Source organism: Taudactylus pleione, unplaced genomic scaffold (assembly GCF_031769625.1).
Source record: "Taudactylus pleione unplaced genomic scaffold, aTauple2 ptg000707l, whole genome shotgun sequence".
Taxonomy (NCBI): domain Eukaryota; kingdom Metazoa; phylum Chordata; class Amphibia; order Anura; family Myobatrachidae; genus Taudactylus; species Taudactylus pleione.
The window spans coordinates 9,669,146-9,675,293 of NW_028285109.1; the positions used below are offsets into that span (position 1 = coordinate 9,669,146).

A 6,148-nucleotide genomic window follows, 5' to 3' on the forward strand; every position below is an offset into this window, starting at 1 on the left:
TCTGTGAAGAAAGAGTTAAAATGTAAAAAAAAAATTTATAGGTCCCAAACCAAATCAGTAACCAGCCCCAGACCACTCAGCTTGGGTTGGTATGAGAAAGTAAGGGGAAAAAATTGCATGGGGTTCCCCCTATTTTCCTATTTTGTTTTTGCACATCAGTCTGATGTTGTTAATGGTCGGTTTCAGTCAGTTTTTATTTAGAACCAAAACCGACCTTTAGTAAATTTACCCCTAACTTGCATATGCTTTGTTTAATGACGTACATAACTAAAGTACACAGCTTATTAAAATATGTCAGTGGGAACAAACTGGGGAGTCATGTTAAAATATACAGTATATATTTTAGACATCAGCCAAATTTTGATTCTTTACAGCTTCAGGCCTTTTTGCAGCATTGTCTAATTTGTCTATAAAACTGAGGGGGTGGGTCATATTAGACAATAACTACAGTGCGGTACATGAGCCACTTCTAGTTAGGAGCCCATTTATCAACGAGTTTTATCATACACAATGAGTGATAAAACTCGTTGAGTATGATAATGGTGCTCCATCCAATCGCTCCTACCTGTCATCTGTTTGAAAAATGACAGTTAGGAGTTGATTGGTTGAAGCACCATACGCAGCAAGATTTATCACTCATTGCGTATGATAAAACTCCTTGATAAATAGACTTCTTAGATGCCTATTTGTGCACCTTGCACATACATATTGCTTGTTCTCTCTGTGGCCATTTACACGTTTAGGTGCAGAGATAATGTGCATGGCTATAGAGCCGCATTTGTAACCAGTTTTAGAGTTTAATGCCCTGTTCTTCAGGCTCCAAAGAGTTTCATGATTGCAATACTATTAACGCTGCCTGATGTATTCAGAGAGAACAATTACCTTCTGTCACCTCCTGGCAGACAATAGTACACGATGGTTAAAATATTATTAGCTTCTGTGGTAATAAGTTATAGTATTGTTGCAGCAACAGCAGCTAAGTTCTTGGCAGCACATGCACGTGGCAGATGTACTACTTTGTACACGTTGCATGGAGAGATTTTGCTATGATATATCCAGCCTACAGCTAGAGATATGTTTCCATGCATATTTCACAGCCCTACATTTTTATTTTTTTAAATGTACCTATCATGTCTTAGCTATCCAACCCAACATTCAGCAGAGGAAGAAGTTCAGGTTTGCGCTATTCATATTTAAAAAATTGCTGCTGTATTTTCTAAGAAAAGTTATTCAGTTTCTCTTAATCTCCTGCAAAGATTAAAAACATTGCCAAGCTAAAGAGAATGATGTCTATTTCATTACTGACCATATGAGACTGTGGGAACATTCTTCAAAACTGTCCATCTTGCCAGCTTCATTATATACAGTACCTTCTGTACGGGCACTAAGTGAGCCAGTACAATTTACCCGGGCCCTGGCATTTTAAACATACTTGCCTACTTTTGAAAAATACTTTCAGGGAGATTGCAGCAGAATGTGCCGCGCCTGGCCCAAAAGGGCGTGTCTAGTTCCATCTATGAGACCCTAGCTCCCCCACTGACATTAATATATATCTGCCCTGCCACATTCACTTTACTAGATGCCCTACACACACACATTACTAGATGCCCTACAAACACACACACATTACTAGATGCCCTAAACACACACACATTACTAGATGCCCTAAACACACACACACACACACACACATTACTAGATGCCCTAAACACACACACATTACTAGATGCCCTAAACACACACACACACACACACATTACTAGATGCCCTAAACACACACACACACACATTACTAGATGCCCTACACACACACATATTACTAGATGCCCTAAACACACACACACACACACACATTACTAGATGCCCTAAACACACACACACACACATTACTAGATGCCCTACACACACATTACCAGATGCCCTAAACACACACACACACACACACACACACATTACTAGATGCCCTAAACACACACACATTACTAGATGCCCTAAACACACACACACACACACATTACTAGATGCCACACACACACACATTACTAGATGCCCTACACACACACATTACTAGATGCCCTACACACACATTACCAGATACCCTACACACACACACACATTACTAGTTGCCCTACACACACACACACACATTACTAGTTGCCCTACACACACACACACATTACTAGATGCCCTACACACACACACACACACATTACTAGATGCCCTACACACACACATTACTAGATGCCCTACACACACACATTACTAGATGCCCTACACACACACACATTACTAGATGCCCTACACACACACACACATTACTAGATGCCCTACACACACACACACACATTACTAGATGCCCTACACACACACACACACACATTACTAGTTGCCCTACACACACACACACACACATTACTAGTTGCCACACACACACACACATTACTAGTTGCCACACACACACACACACATTACTAGTTGCCCTACACACACACATTACTAGTTGCCCTACACACACACACACACACATTACTAGATGCCCTACACACACACACACACATTACTAGATGCCTTACACACACACACACACACATTACTAGATGCCCTACACACACACATTACTAGTTGCCCTACACACACACACACATTACTAGATGCCCTACACACACACACACACACACACACACACATTAGTGCACTGACCTTGGGACCGGGCACTTCTCCTCCTCCAGCCTCTCCACCGAGCTCCCAGACTGAACAGTGCTCTCTCCACCAGACCAGAGCTTCTCTCTTCATCGGGTCAGCTCCTCTTCCACCAGGTCTCAGTCCCCGCGGCTCTCATGTGCAGGTAGGAGAGGGATTCGCTGCTACGGCCATTACCAGATGCCCTACACACACACACACACACATTACTAGTTGCCCTACACACACACACACACACACACACATTACTAGTTGCCCTACACACACACACACACATTACTAGATGCCCTACACACACACACACACACATTACTAGATGCCCTACACACACACATTACTAGATGCCCTACACACACACATTACTAGATGCCCTACACACACACACACATTACTAGATGCCCCACACACACACACACATTACTAGATGCCCCACACACACACACACACATTACTAGTTGCCCTACACACACACACACACACACATTACTAGTTGCCACACACACACACACACATTACTAGTTGCCACACACACACACACACATTACTAGTTGCCCTACACACACACACATTACTAGTTGCCCTACACACACACACACACACACATTACTAGTTGCCCTACACACACACACACACACACATTACTAGATGCCCTACACACACACACACATTACTAGATGCCCTACACACACACACACACACACACATTACTAGATGCCTTACACACACACACACACACACACACATTACTAGATGCCCTACACACACACATTACTAGTTGCCCTACACACACACACACACATTACTAGATGCCCTACACACACACACACACACACACACACATTAGTGCACTGACCTTGGGACCGGGCACTTCTCCTCCTCCAGCCTCTCCACCGAGCTCCCAGACTGAACAGTGCTCTCTCCACCAGACCAGAGCTTCTCTCTTCATCGGGTCAGCTCCTCTTCCACCAGGTCTCAGTCCCCGCGGCTCTCATGTGCAGGTAGGAGAGGGATTCGCTGCTACGGCCACTGCCGCTGGAGACAGACACTGTGGTGTGTGGTCTGTCTCCATGCGGCTTCTCACAGGTGCCCAACACCTGCGCTGCTATCCCGATTAGTGCAGCACTGCTGATCAGTGCAGTGCTACCAGACTCCGTCCGCCGCTGCTGTCGTGCCCAAGCTCTCTGTGTGCGCACATCTGAATAGCGCCGGCCACCGCTACCCACAACCCCGCGGCGGCCGGCCTTCAGGTAAGATGGCGTCACGCGTCGTGACGTCATGACGTCCCCCGCAGGCCGCGCCCCCTGACATGTCCGGAATCTCGCATGCACAGTTCAATGGCTCCTGAAAAACGGGAGTTGAGGTACACTTTGCGGGGGAGCGGGAGGCTTCATTAAAAACCGGGAGCCTCCCGCTAAAATCGGGAGGGTAGGCAACTCTGATTTTAAATGTCAGGGAGGTGGAACAGTGCCCCCCTTATGCACTGATCAAGTTGGCTCAGTACATGTGTGTTTATTATAGTATGATTCCATGGGCGTAACTATAGTGCGTGAAGGGTTGCCATTGCTATGGGACCCAGTGGTGTCACACGTGGTCACGCCCCCAAGACAGCACATCAGGTGGCCTGGCCTTGTGGGCACAAAGCCATGCCCCTTTTTGAGAGAGAAAGATGAATGCTCAATAATTAAAAAATGTGTAAACCTATTTTGGCGCTCACCTAATTGTATAAAAAGTGATGTAGGAACCGGAATATATATATATGAAAATTACATTTATTTACAACTGATAAACAATTGAGATTAAATAAAAGGTTGAGATCAATAAAAAAAAATTATACAATGAATACATTTACAAACAGTTAAGGTATTATAAAGACCTGAAATTATTTAAGACCTTGTAAACATTCATATCATGAACAATCAGAATCAATTAAGACCTTGTAAAAATATATGAAAGGTTCATATCATGAATAATAAGAATCAATTAAGACCTTGTAAAAATATATATAAATAGTACATATCATGAATGATAAGAATCAATAATAATGTCGGTAGCAGCTGTGGCAGATAAAAAAGGTTCTCCTTTTGAAAACAGACGTTTGCTCCTGTAAGACCATGTCTGCTTTATTTAGTACTGTATTTAAGCTGTCAATCATCGTTACTGCTCAAACTGCTGGGGGGTTTTTAGCTTCAAATTGGGTAGTCGATCATCAATACTTCATGGAGTTGCTGTTCTATTTCTTTGAGAGTTCACATGTAGAATATAAGGCTCTATGTATTATGTATCTTATATAGATAATTACTGTAGATAAATGAAAGTTACAAAGTAATATTCTAAAGTAGTATTCTAAAAATCTTAAATTTAATTAGAGTATGCATGAATAATTAAATAACAAAATAATATGAAATAAAATAAAAATAAATATAAAATATAATAAGTAAAAAAATAATAATAATAATAATAAATATAAAAAATAATAAAAATATATAAAATGGTCCTGCCTCAATAGAGCCTGGTGGTGTATGTAATGTGTGACATGACCATCATATTCATATGTTGAATTCTATATTAGTATAGGATTTTAGTTCTTTATCACCCATAATGGTATTCAAGTTGTCTTCCTTTTATTTTCTCTTTATTCATTTTTAGAATCTTCTTCCCTTTTTTTCTTTGTCTTTCCTTTGGCTGTTTTTCTTCTATTTTGTTTAAAAGGAGGTGACTGTCCACGCCAAGCTTTCCAAGTGCAGTTATTACAATACCTAATGTTCCTGAGGGGCTCCCCTCCTCAGTACTTGCTAGGCCCTATCCTGCTTAGCTTCCAAGGTCAGATGAGATCGGGTGTACCAGGATGGTTTGATTGTAAATATTCCCTTGGTGCTTTCTGTGGTTTCACTCCACCTTCGCTCCTGTTCACAACTCCTTCTTCAGTGCAAGGAGTGGTCTTCTTAGTCTTTTAGGAAGCTTGAAAGTTCAAAGTTGATATTTAGGCCTTTTGGAGCCAAAGTTTTCAAATTATATAGCCAATGGCTTTATTCCTTTGACATCATTTCTAGATAGTTCCCTCCTCTCCAAGGGGTCTTGACTTTTTTTTTATAGCAGTAAACGTAGGTTGTCCTGGGTCATGATTGTGCATTGTCCTGAAATGATCCGAGACACTATGTGTCTCCACTTCTTTTGCAATATTCCTCATATGTTCTGCGATCCTTACGCTGGGCTTTCTCATAGTGCGGCCTACATATTGTATGGGCATGTGAGGAGATATAATACCCCTTTGCTGTCACAGGTGAGTTTTTCTTGGATGTTATATTCTTCCTTTGCACTGTTTGATGTGAAATTGGTCACTATGTGTCTCCACTTCTTTTGCAATATTCCTCATATGTTCTGTGATCTTTACGCTGGGCTTTCTCATAGTGCTCCTCTGATGGGTGGCACCTACCACCCCAGTCCCCAT

At 42.1% G+C, this 6,148-nt stretch overlaps 1 pseudogene; it reads right to left on the minus strand.

Annotated features, from left to right (window-relative positions):
* Positions 1-5,444: 5,444 nt before the first annotated feature.
* On the minus strand, positions 5,445-5,562 carry LOC148477563 (5S ribosomal RNA; annotated as a pseudogene).
* Positions 5,563-6,148: the final 586 nt, after the last annotated feature.